This window comes from Tamandua tetradactyla, chromosome 4, assembly GCF_023851605.1.
Source record: "Tamandua tetradactyla isolate mTamTet1 chromosome 4, mTamTet1.pri, whole genome shotgun sequence".
Classification (NCBI taxonomy): Eukaryota; Metazoa; Chordata; class Mammalia; order Pilosa; family Myrmecophagidae; genus Tamandua; species Tamandua tetradactyla.
The window spans coordinates 142,376,368-142,401,436 of record NC_135330.1 but is presented as its reverse complement, the minus strand read 5'-3'; the positions used below and the strand labels follow the sequence as shown (position 1 = coordinate 142,401,436).

At 38.2% G+C, this 25,069-nt stretch overlaps 1 long non-coding RNA gene across 3 annotated transcripts in view; it reads right to left on the bottom strand.

The window, feature by feature from the left end:
• LOC143679396 (uncharacterized) overlaps nucleotides 1-25,069 on the bottom strand; it is a 68,477-nt gene that overhangs the window by 12,697 nt on the left and 30,711 nt on the right. Inside the window, exons 3-4 of one of the 3 annotated variants that reach the window (XR_013173714.1) lie at nucleotides 15,163-15,303; nucleotides 5,008-5,108 (exon numbers count right to left, since the gene is read on the bottom strand). This is a non-coding gene — a long non-coding RNA (uncharacterized LOC143679396). Of the gene's footprint in view, nucleotides 1-5,007; nucleotides 5,109-13,409; nucleotides 13,643-15,162; nucleotides 15,304-25,069 lie in introns of those variants that run through there. The other 2 variants (XR_013173715.1, XR_013173716.1) reach the window with 2 other exon arrangements.

Sequence of the window (25,069 nt, the reverse complement as noted above, 5' to 3'; positions counted from 1 at the left end):
AAGATAGTCAGAAATTCAAACTTAGCTAGATGTCCCACATTTTTGTTTCCTAAACCTCCCAATCCTATTTATAGTGGCAAATTTGTGTATTGTTAACATATATTTGATCTCTGGTTGAAGTGGAAACCTATACTTTTAATTCTCAGAGTAGTCTAAATGTCTTAATTAAATAAAAGTATTATGGTGATCCAATATGATTGTTTTAATTTCTGAAGACCATTTACATCATTAAAGTTTAACTTTCAACTTTGTCTGCAACTTCCCTCCTTTCCTGCTAAGACGCTGCCTACCTCCCCATCCACTACATATGTGTGTTTGTACACTCAATCTCCCTCTTATGCACACACACAAACACACACATGCATGAAAATATAAAAATATTCACTGACTTTTACCACTGAGCTCTCAATTTAATATATTAACATTCATCATATGTTAATAATGAAAATAATGATCGATTGAATGGATGATTACTAAGCAGCTTCACCAGTGTCATCTTTTTATTTCTAAGAAAGTCCCTAAGAAGTTAACATATTTTAGTTTTTGCATTATCCATGATTTTTTTGCTCATTGTTTTGCTATAACCACAGTACCTCTCCTTGCTTGGTCATAGGCATGGATTGCAGATAACCAGGCCCAAATCATCCCCAGTAGAATAAAGAAAAGCACCATGGTTGCTTTACTTTTTTAAGAAAGGAATATCTGTCCCCAAACAAAGAGGAACCTTGTTCATTAGCAACTGAGGTAGGAGACTTAAAATTTGAAACAAAAATTACAGAGAGAGTAAACAAAGAGTCCTTTGAAGAGAAAGCAAGGATATGTTTGCTCGGAACAAGAAGCGATGCTGCCTCCTTGGCAGCTGTAATTTGTATCGAAATGGCAGACACACGATTACTTATTTTCCTGTCCTGTTCATCTCGGGAATGAAAACTCCCCCATTTTACATGAGTATCTGTCAACATTTCTTATTAGTAAAACTTTATCTTGATTTTCATTTTATGTTATCGTATTTGGCTTTGCTCCTGGGAGTTTGTTTTGAACAAATGAGGTGTCTGAACAGCAGTGACAGCAACAAACTTGTAAAATCATGCATTTTCTATTCTCATTTAAACCCCTAAATTATTATTTTTTATTAGCTATTTTTCTGTCCACCAAACATCTTCTTTCCTGTCTTTGGGAATATGAAGAGAGAATACTCTGCATTTGGTGAGGAGATAAAAAAAACATGTTTCCTGAGTGACCTCTGCTTTGTGGGAGGGAATTTGCCTTCTTGGCATTTATATATAGATTTCTAGGGGCTGAGGAGAAGAAACCAAAGACCAAGTGTTTACCAAATGAGACAGCTATGCCTGACCATATGTGAGTATAGCTCCCTGCAGAACTCGGGTTTTATCAGTTTCATCCACTTCCCAGTTCTCGCGTATATTCTTGGGAAGTATTCAACTGCTGATTCCTATGAGTCAACTCTATTTTCGAGACAGAATTGAGTTAGATAAGGAACTGTCCAAAGCCACATGCAAATCAAGGGACCTCAATTTTGTTTTTCATGCTTCGTTTGGAACTGATAAAGCTAGGACTTAGCTTAGTTGTTTATTTGGGTTGGTTTTAGTTTTTAATGTTAGTTTTATAAATAAATGCAAATGTGTCCTTTTGGATGACTCCTATATCACAGGGAGCAGATCATTTAGTAATCTTTCAGTAGGATCTTTATTTAATATTAATATTTCTTTAATATATTTGGCAAAAATAGCTATTGAAAATAAACTTGGAATTCACTCAGCAGTAGGAAAGTTCAGAATTATATGCTTATGTATTTTTTATCATAGCATTTAATTGTATATTAAAAATGCATTACCATTGACAGAAACAAACTGAACTCTAGGGAATAAACACACCAGTCTCTTTCAGTTCTCTTAAACTGAGTGGATTTGTAATTTGAAATTCACTTTGCATCTCAGAGACCCAGAGATGGCTGGGTTGTTGGATGATTGACTAAATGATTTGGACTTCCAGTCAGTCTTTCCCTGCCCAAAAGTTATCAATTGCTAAGAGGCAGAAGATATTAGCATATACCATTAGAAAATAGTTAGAAGTGTGTCCACCAACTGCAAACTATTAGCTACATGAATAAATAAATGGTATAAAACCCCTGAAGCCATGCAATTTACGTAACTCTCCTGTGAGTTCTGAGAGTGCCCAGGGACCTAACAAGCTAGGATGGAGGGTGAGAAGCAGAAGGTCACCATGTTTTTAGATATAATTGGCCAAGGAATTGTCCTTGGGCTGGGAGAGAATTTCATAGAGAGTTAACTATCCTTTGGATATGGATATGTTGTGCTTCAGTGATATAGAGTTCATTGGGCAATTGAGAACATCTAGACATTATGGCAGAAAACAGGTTTCTGATAAGGATAATTTTTTTTTTGTATGCTGTATGGCAGGTATTACATTTCATTCTTTTTCCACATGAGTATCCCGTTATTGCAGCATCATTTGTTGAATTTTTTTTTTGTTTGTTTGTTTGTTTGAGAAAGCGCATGGGCCGGGAATTGAACCCAGATCTCCTGAATGGCAGGTGAGAATTCTACCACTGAACTACCCTTGCCCCCCTTAAAGGATAATTTTATTTCTGTTTATTTAGACTGAATTCTGAACAATCTAATATAAATTTTCAGTTACAATTAAGCAATTGCTGGTTTAATTAACTCTTTTTGGAAGAGATAAATGCAAAAAAAAGTAGGTTTAGAATAAGCTGAAGAAGAAAAGTGTTTCTTGAACTTGCCTACAACCTCAACAAAAACAAACTCCTGACCTAGCAATAGTATGCCTTAAAGTTTATTTTCAATTGGAGCAGTTTATGCTATGTTCTATTTAGGTACAGTTATTTTGAGTGTCCTAAAATACAGCTGGCTACCACACTAGAGGTGAGGTACGTAATGAATACTTGAATTAAGTAAGTGACTCCAAATTCAGTCGGAGTAAAAGTTGGAGTAACCAGCACAAATTTCCATTGAACCCTCTCCCTATGAACTAGTGCCAGAGAAGGACTGCCCTTCAGGAATTGGGGGATGGAAAAATGGCCCACACAGGTGATTTCATTTATGCAAATTTGGGGAGAGAATTAATCCATGTAAATCCTAGCTTGTAGTTATGGCTCTGTCTCTCTAAAAGAGAAACTTGCTTCATTTAAGTGAAACAATCTTTAACCTTCATTAATATCTGCAGATAGAAAGAAAAAAATAAGTACACCTAAAATCGAGAGTTACTAATGCTGATGAAATTAGTTTAGAGCCCAGTTTTAAGGCAAAACTCCTAAGGTACTTCACTTATAAACAATAAATCAGCATCTCTCAGGTGTCATGATTTCCAATAAGCTTTGATACCCTAGTGAGATTTGTATTCAGAATCATTATTTATTACTTTCCTACTAAATGACTGAATGCTATTAAAATATTGATGAATGCCATTTTCCTGTACTAAAAACTATAAGGTGTAAAAACGCTTAATTATACTGCTAAAGGAGTTTATATTTTCTTTTACATTAAGCCTAAAAGTTAAGAGAGGATGCTTTCAGAGAATGGAAACAATAGTGATGGTTTCTGTCTGAAATACAGTTTTGGTGAGCAGGAACTTCTCAAATATTTCATCCCCTAAGTAATGACATTTCTCCTTCTAGAGAAGTATTTACCATGTTGGCCACATAACTTCCTCCCATGTGGGCCTCAGGGCCTCCTGCATTTCTCAAGATTAGAAGTGATGAGCTTTAGTTAACCCAAAATCCCAGTGGTGAAGAGATTTTGTTAAAGGTTGTGATCAAAATCCAGCTATCTCACTCTCCACTTATTCTATATTCAGTGTCAGACCCATGCTGCAAATCTTTGTTAGTTTTATGATTGCACAGTTTTCTCAAGGGAGATGGGCATCCATGGAAAGAATTAAATGTGCATTAGCAAGTCTCACCCTTTAGGGTGTGTTTACACTAATACTATTAGTTCTTAGATAAAATCTGTATGGCTCAGAGCAGGAATTAAGATTTCATATATACACCTCAATTTCTCAGGGCATTATAAATTGTTAACACCATCTTGGAGACATGCTCGGGAGCTATGGTATTCCTACTACTTCTTATGGGTATAGTTTCAATGGATATTTTTAATAAGTTAGCTGTAATTTTGAGTCAAGTCGTATGCCTTTTCACATTTGCTAAAAGTGGCTCCAGGAAAACACTGGACACAATGTGCTTAGGCTCATATTTATGTACTTTAGATTTACGCAGTGTAGAATTGCTTTTACTTAAAAACTCTAGAATCAAGTAATTATATGCTCTTGTTTTAAATTAAAATATATAACTCATTCATATAATATATTTTTAAACAGGGAATTAAAAATATTTTATTCAAGAAAGTCATTTTGTTTTGCTGAGGATCCCATGCAAACACTTATAAAATAATTAAATACTTCATTCTTTCTTTTGAAAAACATTGAATTAGTTTTCCCTTCAGTTCGGAGAGTTGGGATCCTATAAAGGTCAATTGTGTCTTCCTCCAGCTCCCAAATATTTCTATCAGTGTTATATCAAATTAAAGTGAGCCTTATGTACAGTCTTGAAGGCAAGAAGCCAGTGGCGGTGGAATGCAGACTTGGTAGATGGTGTAGCAAAGGAGTACGTCGATCAAATTTACAGATAGTTGGAGAAATACAAAATTTAAAAACACACTGTCATACATCTGTGAGTTTTTTGTATTATTGTCAGTGTTCCTTTTCCCAACTTGTTAGTATCCTGACTTGTGAGATTTCTCTATCTCCACCCCCATCTCACTGTCATCTGTCAAGCCCTAAGGATAAATCCATGTTTAACATGAGTAAACTTATGAAGGTCAATGTATGTTCATTACTCATTGCACTCTACTCTTCCAGATATATGCACTTAAGAATAGAGCAATAGCAGATGTGGCCTCAGTTTCTCTAAACTGAACTCTGCAAGTGAAATGAATGTCCTCCCCCTTACCTGGGACATGACATCCAGGGGTGAAAGTCTCCCTGGCGACATGGGAGAAGACTCCCAGGGATGAATCCAGACCTGGCACCATGGGATCAACAATTCCATCCTGACCAAAAGGGGGAAAAGAAGTATAATTAATAAAATATCAGTGGCAGAGAGAGTTCAGATAGAGTCGAGAGGCTACTCTGGAGGTTGTTCTTACACAAGCTTCAGGTAGACCTTGCTACCTATCATAACCTGCCAACCCTCAACCAGGACCATTCCAGCCAATTCTGAAGAACACCTAGGGCAATGTATAAAATTCCACAAAGGTTCCAGGCACTAGAGTAACTTTCCAGAAATCTACAACCTCCACATGGGTCCCTGGTCCAGATAAGTCCTGAAACCTAGCCCAGCCTCTCAAATATTAGATAGTTCCATCTCCCTACCCCATATTAGTGACAGATCCTTCCAATATCAAAAATTTAGAATTTCCATAGCCCAAACAACCTCAATGAGAGGTATGGAAAGATCAAAGTTGATGGTGGAGTTATACATAGAAGATAGAACTTAGTAAATGAAAATGATTGCTGAATCATTAAATTGATATTTCTTTTAGTATCCAGTATTTTAGAGCAATTAGAAGTAAAAACCTAAAATCGTGAAATTGTAACCCATGTCAAAGTCTGAAATATGTTCTACAGCTAATTATGGTGCTGTGCTTGGAAATTTATAGCTTTTTTTTGTATATATGTTATTGTTCACGAAAAAAGAAGGAAAAAAAAGTCGATTATGATGAAAAAAATGTATTTAAGCCCTGCTAGCCTCCTATATTCTAGAGCAGCTAGAAGGAACAATATGAGAGGATTGTATGGTAGCCCATGACAAACTCTGGGATCTGTCCTGTAACCACTTTTTGAAGAGTGCTTTGAAAGCTATTGCTTTTTCTTTCTTTGCTTTGTATATATGTTATACTATACAATAGAAAAAGTTTTAAAAAATAAAATAAAATTTTATTGTCAAAAAAAAAAAAGCAATGTTTTTTTTCATATAAAGCAATGGGTCACAGCACAGGAAAATTGCAGGGAGTGGTTCTCCTTGGTGAGAATTCCAGTGGTGTTTGCTTCTGTGGACAGTTAAGATTTATTGTGCATTTCCAAATATTTCTTTTTTCCACCTGTGGCACAATTAAAAGCCAAAGAATGGCTAATCATAATGATTATAAAGCCAGAAGAAGTCAATTCAAAAGCTGATATCTGCCGCATGCACATATGAAACACTAATTATGCCTGTTTATTTTTTAAATTTTTATTATGTTTTTCTTTTATGCAAGTTTATTGAATTCACACACCATGCAATCCATCCAAAGTGTATAATCCATGTTTCATCACATAGTTGTGCATTCATCACTGTGATCAATTTTAGAGTATTTTCATTGCTGTAAAAAATAGTAAATTAAAAAGAAAACATTCCATACTTCTTATCCCCCCTTCCAGCCATTGACCCCTAGCATTGGTGTGGTACATTTATTACTGTATTACTGTTAACTACAGTCTATAGTTTGCAAGAGGTGCTGTAGTAGTTGGATTCAGATGTCAACCTGGCCAAGTAATGTTGCCCAGTTTTTCTGTTGCTGTGAACGTAAATCATCAGCACGTGAAATTCATCTATGGCTGATTACTCTGTGGTGGGCTCAGGTGAGTGCCTTCTGTGATGAATGACGTTTAATTTAATTAGCTGGGAAGAGGAGAGGTCAGAGCAGTCAGGTGAGCCTAGTACAACCCAGTACAAACATAGACCCAAATGTTTGGAGATGCCAAAAGAAATCACCCCAAGGAAAGAGGTTTGTACTCAGAAGCTGGGAGGGAAGGTCAGCCAACGTTGACATGTGCCTTTCCATGTGGCAGAGAAAGACAGAGGAAAGCTAGCTAGCTGCCTTTCCCCCAAAGACCTGTAACTAAATAAATCCCCTTTATAAAAACCACTCCATCCCTGGTGTATTGCATTCCAGCAGCCTTAGCAAACTAAAACAGGTGCATTTTCCCCCATATACCACTTTCTTATTAAGTTCTTCTAATAATGTTGCATATTTATTTGAGTTCATGAAAGAACTTTTTAATATTTGTATTGTTATTCACAGTCATCATCCACAAGATTGACTGTGTTATACAGTACCATGTTTAAATTTCTAGTTTTCTTTCTGGTGATATACATGACTTTAACCTTTCTTAATCAACCACATTCACACACAACTCAGCACTATTACTTGTTACTCACAATAGTGTGCTACCTTCATTTCTATCCATTTCCAGACATTTAAATTCAACCTAGTTAAATATTCTGAAACATATTAAGCAACTACTCCTCATTCTCTAGCTTCATTCTATCTCCTGATAAACTATATTATAGATTTTATGTCTGTAAGTTTACATATCATCATTAGTTCATATTAGGAAGTTCACACAATATTTGCCTTTTTGTGTCTGACCTATTTCATTCAACCTAATGTCCTCAAGTTTTATTCATGTTGTCACATGGACACTTCCATCTTTTGACAATCATGAATAATGCCAAAATTTGTGAATAGTTGGTGTGAAAATGTCTGTTCATGTTCCTGCTTTCAGTTCTTCTGGGTATATACTCATTACTAGGATTTCTAGATTGTAAGACAACTCTGTACTTAGCTTTCTGAGGAACCGCCAAACCATCTTCCACAGCGAATGCCTGTTTGTTTTTTAAAACATTTTTTTATTGGGAAATGAACATATATGCAAAAAGCAATAAATTTTAAAGAACATTTTAACAGGTAGTTTTAGAAAGTATGATATGGGTTACAGTTCCACTATTTCAGGTGTGTTCCTCTAGCTACTCAAAGTACTGGAGACTAAAAAGAAATATCAATGTGATGATTCAGTAGTCACAATCACTTGTTAAATCCTATCTTATCTGAAAAACTCTTCCTTCTCTCTCTCTTCTCCCACTCTTTAGGAATATTTGAGCAATGGCCATGCTAATTTCTTCATGTTGAAAAAGGGTATTGACATTATGGGATAGGTCAATGCAACTGTTTGATGCTCTTAAAGAGATTGGTAAGTCTGGATGTTAGGGTTTATCTGGCCTAGGAACCATTTGGAGGTCATAGGTTTCTGAAAAATAAACTTAGTGAGTGAAACTTCTATGAAGCCTCAGATAGAACCCTGGGTGTTCTTTAGGGTTTACAGGACTACTTTTTCTTGGGGCTTGGCATACCATGGCAATTAGCATATCTAGCTGAAACTTGCATAAGAGTAACCTCCATAATAGCTTCTTGACTCTATTTGAAGTCTCTTAGCTACTGATATCTTATTTTATTACATATCTTTTCATCCTTTTGGTCACGTAGGCATTATCGATCCCAGGGTACCAGAGCCAGTAGCTGGGAGTCATGTCCCATGTTGTCAGGAGAGTTATATCCTTGGACCTCACGTCTCATGTAGTGGGGAGGGTAATGATTTTACTTGCAGAATTGGGTTTAGAGAGAGAGAGAGAGAGAGGGAGGTGCCTGTTTGTTAAGGACATTTATTTTATGTCATGATAACAATGTTAACAACAAAGTATATATTTGACTTATAAAGGGTTACTAAACCATGAGTAAGAACATTTGGCCCAATCTTCCTTGTCTTAGTGATGTTAGGTTTTAAACGGTAGCTGACTGAAAAATCAGAGAAACTGAGTTCAAATTTAAAAAAGTTTATTGTCCCGGGGCGAGGTTCCCGGGTCCTCAGGGGGAGGGCCGGGGAAGTTGCGCGCCCCTGGGGGCGGCGGAGCTAGATATAGACTAGCTAGTGGGGGTGCTGACGATGCCTATGGGGCCTCCTGTGGTAGGTTAGGAATTTCGCATGCTTTAGGGCCGGGGGCATAGCTACAGGCCATGGCCGGGGGGCATAACTATGGGCCGTGTGCAATGGGCATAACTACCGACTGTGTGCAGTGAGGGCCCTTTGTTCGTCAGGGCAGGTCCGGATTGGCTGAGTTTGAACAGCTGTATGCCCGGATGTTCACGGGTTTTAGTTCAGGTGGGGGCCTTCCAGCCAGAGGCTACTGGGCCAGGCCTTACAAGTGAAAAGCAAAATGTCAAGTCCCAGATTAGGGCCGGGAGCTGATAAAGTATCAACTGTGAGGAGGAATATTCTATAGACTAGATGACAAAGAAAAGAATAACACACCTCAAAATTAAGCCCAAAAGTGATGAACATACCCAAACAGATTGTTGAGACCAAGAGTTGCTTTTGAAGAACAAGCATGTACTGAAAAGAGTCTAGTGAACAAGAGGGAACAACATTTAATGATTAAAATTGATGCAGGGTTGGGTATACCATGAAGGAAAGTATTTGCCACAGAGAGATACAATTAAGCAAGAATGTGGAAACACATTTGCTCTGGGACCAGGCAATTTACTTTAACCTAGAGAATTCTTCTTGGGGTAGCAGCTAACGTTTTTCTGCATTTTCTTTTCTTAAAATGTTTTCTACTCCAGATTCGTAAAGGGGATTATATGGAGTCTAGCTATAGGAAAGAGCACTGAACCTGGAGTCCAAGCAACCTAAAGAAAAAATATATATACTTTAAGTGGAGGAGGAGCTTCGGGGGGAGTGAGGAGAACAGGGAGAGATTCACACTCAATAGTTTTACAGCTAAGCTTATTTTTTTCCTTTCAGAACTAGTTCTTCCTTTGTATTTCAATCTTGTTTGATGGTATCATTGGTTACCTTCCTCTCATGGCTACCCACCACCTCCCTCTCCTTTAATTCAAATTTAGTCCATTTCACCTCTGAAACATCTTCATGTTCATTCTCTTCATCCCAGGTGTTCTAATTCAACTGATCTTCCCGAGTCCCACCTCAGGCTTTGCATTGTTTCTGAAAAAGTATTTTCTTTTTTTGTAAAATTTAAATCTGCTCATGCTTTTATCCTGTCAAAATTATTCGTTGGATTGCTGTAAATAATGTCCAGGTGTAAATAGTTGAAGAAATCAGATAGACGGATCTAAAATTCAGGGAGACAAATTCAGAACTGGTCCCATAAACTTTGGAGTTTCCAGTGTGTAGATAGGAAATAACAAGTCTGTATGAGAATTCCCAAGGGGTTCACAGACAGCAAGAAAACAGAACAGCAAAGGACACAACCATCAGAAAATTTGCCGTTTAAGGAGTGCCAAAGATGAATGAGTCATTAAATAATTATAAGGAATGTTCTTAGGACTGGGAGGGGCATGGAATCTTAAAAAGCAAGGAGGTAAAACTGTGAAGTGGAGCAGAAGGAAGAACTAAAGAGCGTCCATTGGGTTTTGCCTTTGGAAACGTAATGGCAATGATATCAATGATAAAACTGTTTTTGTGAAATAGGTATGAAAGAAGGGGTGAGGATAGGACAGATAACATATGTGATAGTCTTTAGGGAATGGGAGAAAGGTACTGAAGTCAAACCACTGAGTAAAAAACATTACTTTAAAAACATTCCAATGTTAAAAGCAGAGATAAAATGGGGGGGTGAGACTGAGGGAGAAGGTCCAGTAGAAAGGAGGCATTTGAAGGTATTGGTAGAGTGAAAAATTGTTGGACAAGTATCCTAAGAGTCAAAAAAATAATAGAATAAAGAGTTAAAGTGAAAGGATGGGCCTTGGATGAGAAAATATCCCAAAATACCAGAGATAATGAAGGAAGGATTACTGTAGATGTATTTGAAAGTTTCCAGTGGGATCTAGGATGAAAGATATTATTTCATTATTCTAAAGGCAATTCACTATAGAGATTAACATTGTGTGTCTGGCCTATGGCTGGAAGCCAGGATTGCCATTTACTATCTCTGAGACATGGACAAATGTTTTAACTCTGGTGGGCTTCATTTTCTTCATCTGTAAGAAGTAATAATAGAGACTATCTTATAGGGCAATAAAAATTAAATAGATAAGCATAAAGCTCTTAAACTGTCATTTGTAATACAGTAAGTATTGGCTATTAGCTATTATTTAGATAAGACCTGGGATTGCTATTAGGCTTGGCATTCCTAAACTGGTCATTTCTTTGCTACTTTAACTTTTTCTGGTAAAATATCTTCCTCCCTGGCCAAAAGTAGGACCTCTGTAGTACCCTAGCCTTCTGACTACAGTAACTGTAGTCAATGTAGGGACATGGTCCAAGTCAGGACAAATAGGATACTTTCTGAGTGTCTTAGTTTGCCAGAGCTGCTATGACAAATACCACTCAATGGATTGATTTCAACAACAAATACTTATTGTGTCATGGTTTTGAAGGCTAAAAGTCCAAAATCAAAATGTCAACAAGGCCATGCTTCTCCCTGGCATTGGAAGCAGTCTTCCTCTAGCACATGGCAAACTCTCTCACTCCTCAATGGCTTCTTCTGACCTCTGGCTTCTTTTGACTGACTAAGTCTGAATTTCATCTCTTTCTGGCCTCCAGTCATATGGATTAAGTGCCAACCTGATTCAATTTGGCCACAACTTAGCTAATAATAACATTTTCAAAAGGTCCTATTAACAAATGTGTTCATATCCACAGCACACAGATTAATACTTGAATATGCTTCTGTGGGGGACATGATTCAACCCCCAACTGAGGATTTGTCTATTTGAATTAAATTGGTGGAGGGTTTTCTTTCCTTCCTATTGCAAGGTTTTGGAGATGTAAGATTACAGTTGCTGGCATATATATTGCATTTATAATAGCAGAGAGTGAAGTTGATATGCAGAGACAGGCAACAAAGAGAGAAATACCCCACCTTGGTTGAGCTATACTGAAGGCCAGATCAAATCTGATCCTTTCAAAGTCAGTGATGAGAGCCCATTTCCCTCCTTTTTACACTAAGCTTAGAGTGAGTTTTTGTTGTTATTGTTGTTTTGTGGCTTGCCACAAAAGGAGACTGTCAAATACATGGAACTTTGTGAATCATATGTATTTTAACATCAAAAAGAAAAGAGGCGGAAATTGCATGAGGAAAAGTTCATCAGTGGTATATGATTAGGAAGTTGAAAAACATCAGAAGCAGGAAGTTAGTCTGTTCTCTTAGTTATGAATTCTGTTACAAAACATTTCATTCAGTCATCGATGAATTATATATTCTTCAGTGCAGTATATATAACTATAATTCTATGGGCATGAACTTTGAATTTTCTTTCCTCCATGCTGGCAGTATTGACAAAACTGCAATGTCTACTTGGATCTTGATTAGCTTCAGGGTAGCTGAATCAACTGAAAGAGTTTACTGTTGTTTTAGTTCTGGCTTAAACAATGGAAATTTATCAGCTCACAGTTTCGAGCCTACGAGAAAGTCCAAATCAAGATGTCGTCAAGGTGATGCTTTCTGGGATTGGCTGCCTGTAATCCTTAGTCCTTGGTTTCTCTGTCACAGAGAAATACACGTAGTGGCTTCTCCCTTCTCTTCCAGTTTCCACTGATTTTGGCTTCTGACTGCTCCCTCTATAGCATTTTCATTACCTGTCCAAGTTTCATTCTCCGCATAAAGGACTCCAGTAATAAGATTGAAACTTGTCCTGGGCTGAAATAACCTCATCAAAAGGTCCTACCTATGAATATAAATTGTAGAGACAGAATTGAATTGGTAGTTATGTAAGGGTGAGGAAGGAAAGAGGGATTGAGAGGTGATTGCTATGAGGTATGGGGTTTTTCATTTTGGAGTAATGGAAATGTTCTCAAAGTGACTGTGGTAATGAATGTACAACTCTGATATTATACAGAAAGCAACTGATTGTACACTCTGTATGATTGTATAGCATGTGAACATATCTCTATAAAACTGCTCTAAATAAAAGGTCCTTCCTTACAATGGGTTCATACCCATAGAAATGGATTAAGTTTAAGAATGTGTTTTTCATGGGTACATGCAGTTCCAAACCACCAGTACTTTTAAGTTGCATAAAGTAGAGTCAAAATTGATCATCTGTATCAACCCCAAAATGTCAAAGTCATAATTAAATGTTAATGGAATGGTGGTACAGTAAGAAACCAGGAACAATTGTAACTCTAACTCTTTCAATCTCTGAGCCTCCATTTTTTTGCATGTAAACAGAGAGGAATGGTTGGGAGGCTTCACTTAATGATTGTACATTGCTGAACTGTAGTGCATTCTGTCTAAATTAGCAGTCCAAAATGTGTGTTTTCCAAAAAACAGAGTTGGATGACAGAAGCATGCTGTTAAACAGGAAATCTTACAAAATAATTTCCTCACAACCTTCTGGAGTTAGATTCCTGGGTTGGAGAAAAATAAAATTCCCCTTAATCAGAATCCCTCATTTCATAAGGAGTTGGTAAATAATTGGATTTTTGCTTGAAACTAATCCATAAAAACTTTGCCTGGTTCAACCACAATAAAGGCTGAGTTTATTATTATTGATAGTTATGGTTTGGGAAGGAAAAAAGCGGGGTGACAGAGGAGGTGTAAATTCTTTGATGTAGAAAAGATAAAGGAAGCTGAGGCAGAGGGCACCCAAGGTTTAGAGCTGTATTCTTGTGTCTGCAGTGATGAGAAAACCAGATGTGAACCTTCTGCTGTGTGCTGGTATTATTTGGCATGAAGTTATCCTGGGTGAACAGAAGTTAAGAGAATGTCTTGGCTCTTCAAAGCATCACAATTAACTTTACACATCTGAAACAAGGAATGGATGAATGAGTGGGGGTCAAAAATAACCATAGCTGTTTCAACTGTCTTTGACTCCTGAAACCAAACAGGTCTTTTGCTTTGCTTATTAATGAAGCATAGACATAAACCATTATACCTGGAATGTTAACCAAAATGGTCTATATAACAGACTGGACCAAAAACAAACAAACAAAAAATCCTTGTTTTTTTTAGTGTAATGGAAGTCTTTTGAAGCAATCTGAGAAGTCAGTCTACTTGGAAAACACAACCTCCCAAGCTCAAACATTTCTTTAAAGTAATCCATTGTTAAACCATTCCTTTAGTCAAAATTCAAGGCAGACTCGCTTTGCATAGTAAATAAATATTTTACAAATATTTGAGTCAAGTGTCTTTCATATGAGTTTATCTCATTGTTTCTGGATCCAACAGCAACTGGGACAACACTTACTGAATTTAAATAGTATTCTGGAAAAGATGTTGCCCACTCTTTAGTACAGACGTATTAATTTTTAGTAACCACTATTTTTTCTCTGCTGTTTAAAAATCAAAGCTGAAGTTAAGTTATTAAACTGACATAGTATAAAGTTTTGATAATTCCTATCAGTTATTATCTGATATTACACATTTTCATGCTCTCAATATCACATTATATTCAGCTTCTTGCATCAAAGACTTTGTAATTGGTTGTTCTCAAAAGAAATAAAATCTGACCAGTTAAAACAAATGGGGACAATGGGCACTGACTCTTCAGAAATGTTTATTTGCTTTATTTCAAAAGAAACTGGAAATGCATCTCTTAAATTTTGGTTTGTAGCCAATAACAAACTACCATTTCAAAGGTTAATATTATTTTATCTTATTAAAGACTTCTGCATTTTGTTGACATCAATTATACTGAAGAGGAAACATTTTTTAAGTTGAATTATACAACCTTGTAGATAATCACCATGATCTTATAGTACAGCTTATTTAACTGTAAAGGATTAAGTGACAGTTTAAAATATTCTTAGGACCGTCTGAATTCATCCCATTAGAAGATAAAGGCTGTATACTTACAATGCTGAAGCAGAAGGTTTTTTAATCAGATGATTTTATCTATAGCTATGTGACCTTTTTTAATAAAAGCAGTGTGGGAAATGCAATTTGATAATGGTAGAGAATATTAAGCTATCCAAGGAAAATCTGGTATAAGGTATGAGGTCACAGAGCAATCGGACTGAGAAAATTGTAATGATTATAGAATAATTAACCTCAGTTTTTTCACCTGAAGACTGGGGCAAAACTGTAAAAATGTTCATTGGCTGTCTTTATAAATGTTTTCTTTGGTGGTTATTCTTGAGAGTTAAGAGCTACTTGTCTAGAAAAAAATGAATTTGAAGGATGATATCTTAATGTTACTACTTTTTAATACTAGTTAAGATACTTTATTTTGCCCACATTCCAGAGTTTCAACCAATAATCCGTTTGTACTCCTTTGTATGCTGACCATTTTTAAGATTGAAAAATAATCATTTTGAATCTTTTACCTATCTCATCTTCATAGGTGAAGTGCGCCTTTATGACTGGCCAACATTTAGGTTGAATTTAGTTTTCTGATCTGGGGGCTTCTGGCTGCTGGCACTTCTCAGGCTGTTCCCGGGTCACTGTGAACTCCTTACAGGGTTGTTCTGTGGACGGCAAAGCACACGCCATGAGGTTCTGCCTCTTACCGGGCAAAGCAGGAAAGCAGCGCACACAGGCAGGGCCCCCAATTAATACGGTGTGACTGGCCGTCCGTTCACACACAGGCTGCACACTGCCCCGAGTTTGAATTTTCTTATTATCACTCCTTTCCTCAAAAACTTTAAATGATGTTCATTATCCACATAATAAGGTAAAAATCCTCCAGTTGGCATTCAGTTGTTCTCAAAATTGACCTTTCACCTGTGATCATTTGATTGGTCCTCTCTTTATCCCTCACCCAAGGTATCTTATCCCTACCTCTGGGTTTGCTCTCAGTCTAGAACTGTTTTCAAGCAGAAAAAGAAGAAAAAAAGGAAAGTCTCTGGTCAATTGGACTGATTCGGGATTAAGCCAGGCTCCTGTTTGGCCCTTGCGGTGACCTAGTTCCTTATCTGAAGTGGCTGATTATTACCCAAGAACAATTCTACATGCGCCACCTCTTGGACACTAGAATGGTTGAGTTAGTGGTTAGTAAGGTGACTTAATCATGGCCAATGAGATGTAAGGCAGACAGATGTTCTCTCCATGGTGAAAAGGTAGGCTCACAGGTACAAGACTTTGCCCTGCCCTCTATTTTTTCACTTTCAGACAGAGTATGAGCTGATGTGAGTAGGACATTGTTTTGAATCTAAAACAACTAATTTAAGACCTTGAGGGAATAAACCAGAATACAAAATCCAACACGTGGAAGCTGGTAAATTTGTGGAGAGATGCAGGAGCTTTGATCTCCAAGCCACCTTTGGGACTGCCTACCTTCAGACTTCTTGCCAAATAAACAATAAATGCCAAAATGTTTTATGCCATTATTAGGGAACACTGTTACTTCTGGCTAAACAATGTTAAGTGATACAGTGAGTTTCTGATTCACTCTCCAGCCCCATATCTATGTCCCATATTTCCTTATTAGGTACCCAAATTACACCAACAGTGGAGTTTTTTCCATTTATCCCTGCATCCCTAAAATTCATTGATGGACTTCCCTGGTGTTTACCCAAAAGTTTTCTGCTCCAGGTTTCTACTTGGTTAACAGTGGTGTGTCTGCTATTGCACCAGCTCATAGGAAAATTCTCAAAGGGTTATTCAGTTCTAACTTGCTTAGGGAAACTTTAGAAATTTACTTACCTCTGTGCCTCAATATGTTATCCTCTCTAAAATGAGGTTAATATTGGTGCTTACCTCCCCATTGGGTACATACCAGTAGCCTTTCTTTTAGGTCACTGTAACAGATGTATTTCTTTTTTTTTTTTTTTTTTATATTTGTCCAAATGTTGCCACATTATTTTTTTTTATTATTAACGGAAAAAAAAGAAATTAACCCAACATTTAGAAATCATACCATTCTACATATGCAATCAGTAATTCTTAACATCATCACATAGATGCATGATCATCGTTTCTTAGTACATTTGCATCGGTTTAGAACTAGCAACACAACAGAAAAAGATATAGAATGTTAATATAGAGAAAAGAAATAAAAGTAATAATAATAGTAAAACAAACAAACAAACAAAAACCTATAGCTCAGATGCAGCTTCATTCAGTGTTTTAACATGATTACTTTACAATTAGGTATTATTGTGCTGTCCATTTTTGAATTTTTGTATCTAGTCCTGTTGCACAGTCTGTATCCCTTCAGCTCCAATTACCCATTATCTTACCCTGTTTCTAACTCCTGCTGGACTCTGTTACCAATGACATATTCCAAGTTTATTCTTGAATGTCCGTTCACATCAGTGGGACCATACAGTATTTGTCCTTTAGTTTTTGGCTGGATTCACTCAGCATAATGTTCTCTAGGTCCATCCATGTTATTACACGCTTCATAAGTTTATCCTGTCTTAAAGCTGCATAATATTCCATCGTATGTATATACCACAGTTTGTTTAGCCACTCATCTGTTGATGGACATTTTGGCTGTCTCCATTTCTTTGCAATTGTAAACAATGCTGCTATAAACATTGGTGTGCAAATGTCCGTTTGTGTCTTTGCCCTTAAGTCCTTTGAGTAGATACCCAGCAATGGTATTGCTGGGTCGTATGGCAATTCTATATTCAGCTTTTTGAGGAACCGCCAAACTGCCTTCCACAGTGGTTGCACCCTTTGACATTCCCACCAACAGTGGATAAGTGTGCCTCTTTCTCCGCATCCTCTCCAGCACTTGTCATTTTCTGTTTTGTTGATAATGGCCATTCTGGTGGGTGTGAGATGATATCTCATTGTGGTTTTGATTTGCATTTCTCTAATGGCCAGGGACATTGAGCATCTCTTCATGTGCCTTTTGGCCATTTGTATTTCCTCTTCTGGTAGGTGTCTGTTCAAGTCTTTTCCCCATTTTGTAATTGGGTTGGCTGTCTTTTTGTTGTTGAGTTGGACAATCTCTTTATAAATTCTGGATACTAGACCTTTATCTGATATGTCATTTCCAAATATTGTCTCCCATTGTGTAGGCTGTCTTTCTACTTTCTTTTTTTTTTTTTTTTTTTTTTTTATTTTTATTTTTTATTAACGGAAAAAAAAAAAAAAGAAATTAACACAACATTTAGAAATCATACCATTCTACATATGCACTCAGTAATTCTTAACATCATCACATAGATGCATGATCATTGTTTCTTAGTACATTTGCATCGGTTTAGAGGAACTAGCAACACAACAGAAAAAGATATAAAATGTTAATATAAAGAAAAGAAATAAAAGTAGTAGTAATAGTAAAAAACAACAACAACAAACAAACCAACAAGCAAACAAAAACAAAAAAAACCCTATAGCTCAGATGCAGCTTCATTCAGTATTTTAACATGATTACTTTACAATTAGGTATTATTGTGCTGTCCATTTTTGAGTTTTTGTATCTAGTCCTGTTGCACAGTCTGTATCCCTTCAGCTTCAATTACCCATTGTCTTACCCTGTTTCTAACTCCTGCTGAACTCTGTTACCAATGACATATTTCAAGTTTATTCTCGAATGTCCGTTCACATCAGTGGGACCATACAGTATTTGTCCTTTAGTTTTTGGCTGGATTCACTCAGCATAATATTCTCTAGGTCCATCCATGTTATTACATGCTTCATAAGTTTATCTTGTCTTAAAGCTGCATAATATTCCATCGTATGTATATACCACAGTTTGTTTAGCCACTCTTCTGTTGATGGAGATTTTGGCTGTTTCCATCTCTTTGCAATTGTAAATAATGCTGCTATAAACATTGGTGTGCAAATGTCCGTTTGTGTCTTTGCCCTTAAGTCCTTTGAGTAGATACCTAGCAATGGTATTACTGGGTCGTATGGCAATTCTATATTCAGCTTTTTGAGGAACCGCCAAACTGCCTTCCACAGTGGTTGCACCCTTTGACATTCCCACCAACAGTGGATAAGTGTGCCTCTTTCTCCGCATCCCCTCCAGCACTTGTCATTTTCTGTTTTGTTGATAATGGCCATTCTGGTGGGTGTGAGATGATATCTCATTGTGGTTTTGATTTGCATTTCTCTAATGGCCAGGGACATTGAGCATCTCTTCATGTGCCTCTTGGCCATCCGTATTTCTTCTTCTGGTAGGTGTCTGTTTAAGTCTTTTTCCCATTTTGTAATTGGGTTGGCTGTCTTTTTGTTGTTGAGTTGAATAATCTCTTTATAAATTCTGGATACTAGACCTTTATCTGATATGTCGTTTCCAAATATTGTCTCCCATTGTGTAGGCTGTCTTTCTACTTTCTTGATGAAGTTCTCTGATGCACAAAAGTGTTTAATTTTGAGGAGCTCCCATTTATTTATTTCCTTCTTCAGTGCTCTTGCTTTAGGTTTAAGGTCCATAAAACCACCTCCAGTTGTAAGATCCATAAGATATCTCCCAACATTTTCCTCTATCTGTTTTATGGTCTTAGACCTAATGTTTAGATCTTTGATCCATTTTGAGTTAACTTTTGTATAGGGTGTGAGAGATGGGTCTTTTTTCATTCTTTTGCATATGGATATCCAGTTCTCTAGGCACCATTTATTGAAGAGACTGTTCTGTCCCAGGTGAGTTGGCTCGACTGCCTTATCAAAGATCAAATGTCCATAGATGAGAGGGTCTATATCTGAGCACTCTATTCGATTCCATTGGTCGATATATCTATCTTTATGCCAATACCATGCTGTTTTGACCACTGTGGCTTCATAGTATGCCTTAAAGTCAGGCAGCGCGAGACCTCCAGCTTCGTTTTTTTTCCTCAAGATGTTTTTAGCAATTTGGGGCACCCTGCCCTTCCAGATAAATTTGCTTATTGGTTTTTCTATTTCTGAAAAATAAGTTGTTGGGATTTTGATTGGTATTGCATTGAATCTGTAAATCAATTTAGGTAGGATTGACATCTTAACTATATTTAGTCTTCCAATCCATGAACACGGTATGCCCTTCCATCTATTTAGGTCTTCTGTGATTTCTTTTAACAGTTTTTTGTAGTTTTCTTTATATAGGTTTTTTGTCTCTTTGGTTAAATTTATTCCTAGGTATTTTATTCTTTTAGTTGCGATTGTAAATGGGATTCGTTTCTTGATTTCCGCCTCAGCTTGCTCATTACTAGTGTATAGAAAAGCTACAGATTTTTGAATGTTGATCTTGTAGCCTGCTACTTTGCTGTACTCATTTATTAGCTCTAGTAATTTTGTTGTGGATTTTTCTGGGTTTTCTACATATAGTATCATATCGTCTGCAAACAGTGATAGTTTTACTTCTTCCTTTCCTATTTTGATGCCTTGTATTTCTTTTTCTTGCCTAATTGCTCTGGCTAGAACTTCCAACACAATGTTGAATAATAGTGGTGATAGTGGACATTCTTGTCTTGTTCCTGATCTTAGGGGGAAAGTTTTCAATTTTTCCCCATTGAGGATGATATTAGCTGTGGGTTTTTCATATATTCCCTCTATCATTTTAAGGAAGTTCCCTTGTATTCCTATCTTTTGAAGTGTTTTCAGCAGGAAAGGATGTTGAATCTTGTCAAATGCCTTCTCTGCATCAATTGAGATGATCATGTGATTTTTCTGCTTTGATTTGTTGATATGGTGTATTACATTAATTGATTTTCTTATGTTGAACCATCCTTGCATACCTGGGATGAATCCTACTTGGTCATGATGTATAATTCTTTTAATGTGTTGTTGGATACGATTTGCTAGAATTTTATTGAGGATTTTTGCATCTATATTCATTAGAGAGATTGGTCTGTAGTTTTCTTTTTTTGTAATATCTTTGCCTGGTTTTGGTATGAGGGTGATGTTGGCTTCATAGAATGAATTAGGTAGTTTTCCCTCCACTTCGATTATGTTGAAGAGTTTGAGGAGAGTAGGTACTAATTCTTTCTGGAATGTTTGATAGAATTCACATGTGAAGCCGTCTGGTCCTGGACTTTTCTTTTTAGGGAGCTTTTGAATAACTAATTCAATCTCTTTACTTGTGATTGGTTTGTTGAGGTCGTCTATTTCTTCTTGAGTCAAAGTTGGTTGTTCACGTCTCTCCAGGAACCTGTCCATTTCTTCTAAATTGTTGTATTTATTAGCGTAAAGTTGTTCATAGTATCCTGTTATTACCTCCTTTATTTCTGTGAGGTCAGTAGTTATGTCTCCTCTTTCATTTCTAATCTTATTTATTTGCATCCTCTCTCTTCTTCTTTTTGTCAATCTTGCTAAGGGCCCATCAATCTTGTTGATTTTCTCATAGAACCAACTTCTGGTCTTATTGATTTTCTCTATTGTTTTCATGTTTTCAATTTCATTTATTTCTGCTCTAACCTTTGTTATTTCTTTCCTTTTGCTTGCTTTGGGATTAGTTTGCTGTTCTTTCTCCAGTTCTTCCAAGTGGACAGTTAATTCCTGCATTTTTGCCTTTTCTTCTTTTCTGATAAAGGCATTTATGGCAATAAATTTCCCTCTTAGCACTGCCTTTGCTGCGTCCCATAAGTTTTGATATGTTGTATCTTCATTTTCATTTGCCTCTAGGTATTTACTAATTTCTCTTGCAATTTCTTCTTTGACCCACTTGTTGTTTAAGAGTGTGTTGTTGAGCCTCCATGTATTTATGAATTTTCTGGCCCTCCGCCTATTATTGATTTCCAACTTCATTCCTTTATGATCCGAGAAAGTGTTGTGTATGATTTCAATATTTTTAAATTTGTTAAGACTTGCTTTGTGACCCAGCATATGGTCTATCTTTGAGAATGATCCATGAGCACTTGAAAAAAAGGTGTATCCTGCTGTTGTGGGATGTAATGTCCTATAAATGTCTGTTAAGTCAAGTTCATTTATTGTAATATTCAGGTTCTCTATTTCTTTATTGATCCTCTGTGTAGATGTTCTGTCCATTGATGAGAGTGGTGAATTGAAGTCTCCAACTATTATGGTATATGTGTCTATTTCCCTCTTCAGTGTTTGCAGTGTATTCCTCACGTATTTTGGGGCATTCTGGTTCGGTGCGTAAATATTTATGATTGTTATGTCTTCTTGCTTAATTGTTCCTTTTAATCGTATATAGTGTCCTTCTTTGTCTCTTTTAACTGTTTTACATTTGAAGTCTAATTTGTTGGATATTAGTATAGCCACTCCTGCTCTTTTCTGGTTATTGTTTGCATGAAATATCTTTTCCCAACCTTTCACTTTCAACCTATATTTATCTTTGGGTCTAAGATGTGTTTCCTGTAGACAGCATATAGAAGGATCCTGTTTTTTAATCCATTCTGCCAGTCTATGTCTTTTAATTGGGGAATTCAGTCCATTGACATTTAGAGTTATTACTGTTTGGATAATATTTTCCTCTACCATTTTGCCTTTTGTATTATACATATCATATCTGACTTTCCTTCTTTCTACACTTTTCTCCATGTCTCTCTCTTCTGTCTTTTTGTATCTGACTCTAGTGCTTCCTTTAGTATTTCTTGCAGAGCTGGTCTCTTGGTCACAAATTCTCTTAGTGACTTTTTGTCTGAGAATGTTTTAATTTCTCCCTCATTTTTGAAGGACAATTTTGCTGGATATAGGAGTCTTGGCTGGCAGTTTTTCTCTTTTAGTAACTTAACTATATCATCCCACTGTCTTCTAGCTTCCATGGTTTCTGCTGAGAAATCTACACATAGTCTTATTGGGTTTCCCTTGTATGTGACGGATTGTTTTTCTCTCGTTGCCTTCAAGATCCTCTCTTTCTCTTTGACCTCTGACATTCTAACTAGTAAGTGTCTTGGGGAACGCCTATTTGTGTCTAATCTCTTTGGGGTGCACTGCACTTCTTGGATCTGTAATTTTAGGTCTTTCATAAGAGTTGGGAAATTTTCAGTGATAATTTCTTCCATTAGTTTTTCTCCTCCTTTTCCCTTCTCTTCTCCTTCTGGGATACCCACTACATGTATATTTGTACGGTTCACATTGTCCTTGAGTTCCCTGATACCTTGTTCAAATTTTTCCATTCTTTTCCGGATAGTTTCTGTTTCTTTTTGGAATTCAGATGTTTCATCCTCCAAATCACTAATTCTATCTTCTGTTTCTTTAAATCTGTCATTGTAGGTATCCATTGTTTTTTCCATCTTTTCTACTTTATCTTTCACTTCCATAAGTTCTGTGATTTGTTTTTTCAGTTTTTCTATTTCTTCTTTATGTTCAGCCCATGTCTTCTTCATGTCCTCCCTCAATTTATCGATTTCATTTTTGAAGAGGTTTTCCATTTCTGTTCGTATATTCAGCATTAGTTGTTTCAGCTCCTGTATCTCATTTGAACTATTGGTTTCTTCGTTTGACTGGGCCATATGTTCAATTTTCTGAGCATGATCCGTTATCTTCTGCTGGCGTCTGGGCATTTAGTCAGATTTCCCCGGGTGTTCGACCCCACAGCTTGAAAGATTTTTCTGCGCAATCTCTGGGTTCTGTTCTTCCTATCCTGCCCAGTAGGTGGCGCTCGTGGCACACGCCTGTCTGTGGGTTCCACCAGCGAAAGTTGCTGTGGGTCCCTCAACTCTGGAAAACTCTCGCCGTAGGGGAGGTTCGGCAACCTAAGCGTCTTGGAAGAATGCCAGCCGGCCCGGGGTTCCAAACGTGGGGAGGGTCGCCGGCCGTCCCAGCACAGGAGAGCGTCCGGCCAAATTAGCCAGTCGGCGCGGGGCACCAAGCGTGGCGGGAGGGCGCCAGCTGTCGCAGCCCGGGAGAGTACACTGTTCCCAGCCGACGGGGGAGTCACGTGTTTGGAAGGGATCCCCCGGTCACTGTTCTCCGCAGTCTGGGGGTTTCCGACCCAACTATCTCAGTTGTTCCGGGGGGCCTCGTGTGGTGGGGGCACCAGCCGCCGCGGCCTAAGGGGACCGCCTGTCCAATTCTACCAGCTGGCCCAGGAAGGTGGAAGGGAGGGACTCCGGTCGCTTGTCGTCCCACCCAGGAAAGCCCGTGCCCCTTGGTGATCTCACCGGAGCTGGTTCTCCCAGATAGTCAGCCGTTCCAGGATGGGGTCCGCTGTCCCTTTGATCTCCGTCGTGGCTCCGGGAGCTGCTCTGTATTATCTCCACTCCCCCAGTAGCTGTTCTGGAGGAGGAAAGGTGAGGGCGGCAAGGCTGTCGAGGCTGGTGGCGGAGGAGCACGGTGAAGGCGGGGGAAGAGGGCACCGTGGTGGTTGGAGAGCAGCCGGAGCAGGAGGGGGAAGAGAGGGGAGAAGGAGGTCGGGCGGCTCGGCTGCTGCGGGGCTTGGGCGCCGCGCGGCGGGCCGGCGGAGAAAGAGAGGGGAGAAGGAGGTCGGGCGGCTCGGCTGCTGCGGGGCTTGGGCGCCGCGCGGCGGGCCGGCGGAGAAAGAGAGGGGAGAAGGAGGTCGGGCGGCTCGGCTGCTGCGGGGCTTGGGCGCCGCGCGGCGGGCCGGCGGAGAAAGAGAGGGGAGAAGGAGGTCGGGCGGCTCGGCTGCTGCGGGGCTTGGGCGCCGCGCGGCGGGCCGGCGGAGAAAGAGAGGGGAGAAGGAGGTCGGGCGGCTCGGCTGCTGCGGGGCTTGGGCGCGGCGCGGCGGGCCGGCGGAGAAAGAGAGGGGAGAAGGAGGTCGGGCGGCTCGGCTGCTGCGGGGCTTGGGCGCCTCTTTCTACTTTCTTGATGAAGTTCTTTGATGCACAAAAGTGTTTAATTTTGAGGAGCTCCCATTTATTTATTTATTTCTTCAGTGCTCTTGCTTTAGGTTTAAGGTCCATAAAACCGCCTCCAATTGTAAGTTTCATAAGATATCTCCCTACATTTTCCTCTAACTGTTTTATGGTCTTAGACCTAATGTTTAGATCTTTGATCCATTTTGAGTTAACTTTTGTATAAGGTGTGAGATATGGGTCTTCCTTCATTCTTTTGCATATGGATATCCAGTTCTCTAGGCACCATTTATTGAAGAGACTGTTCTGTCCCAGGTGAGTTGGCTTGACTGCCTTATCAAAGATCAAATGTCCATAGATGAGAGGGTCTATATCTGAGCACTCTATTCGATTCCATTGGTCGATATATCTATCTTTATGCCAATACCATGCTGTTTTGACCACTGTGGCTTCATAATATGCCTTAAAGTCCGGCAGCGCGAGACCTCCAGCTTCGTTTTTTTTCCTCAAGATGTTTTTAGCAATTTGGGGCACCCTGCCCTTCCATATAAATTTGCTTATTGGTTTTTCTATTTCTGAAAAATAAGTTGTTGGCATTTTGATTGGTATTGCATTGAATCTGTAAATCAATTTAGGTAGGATT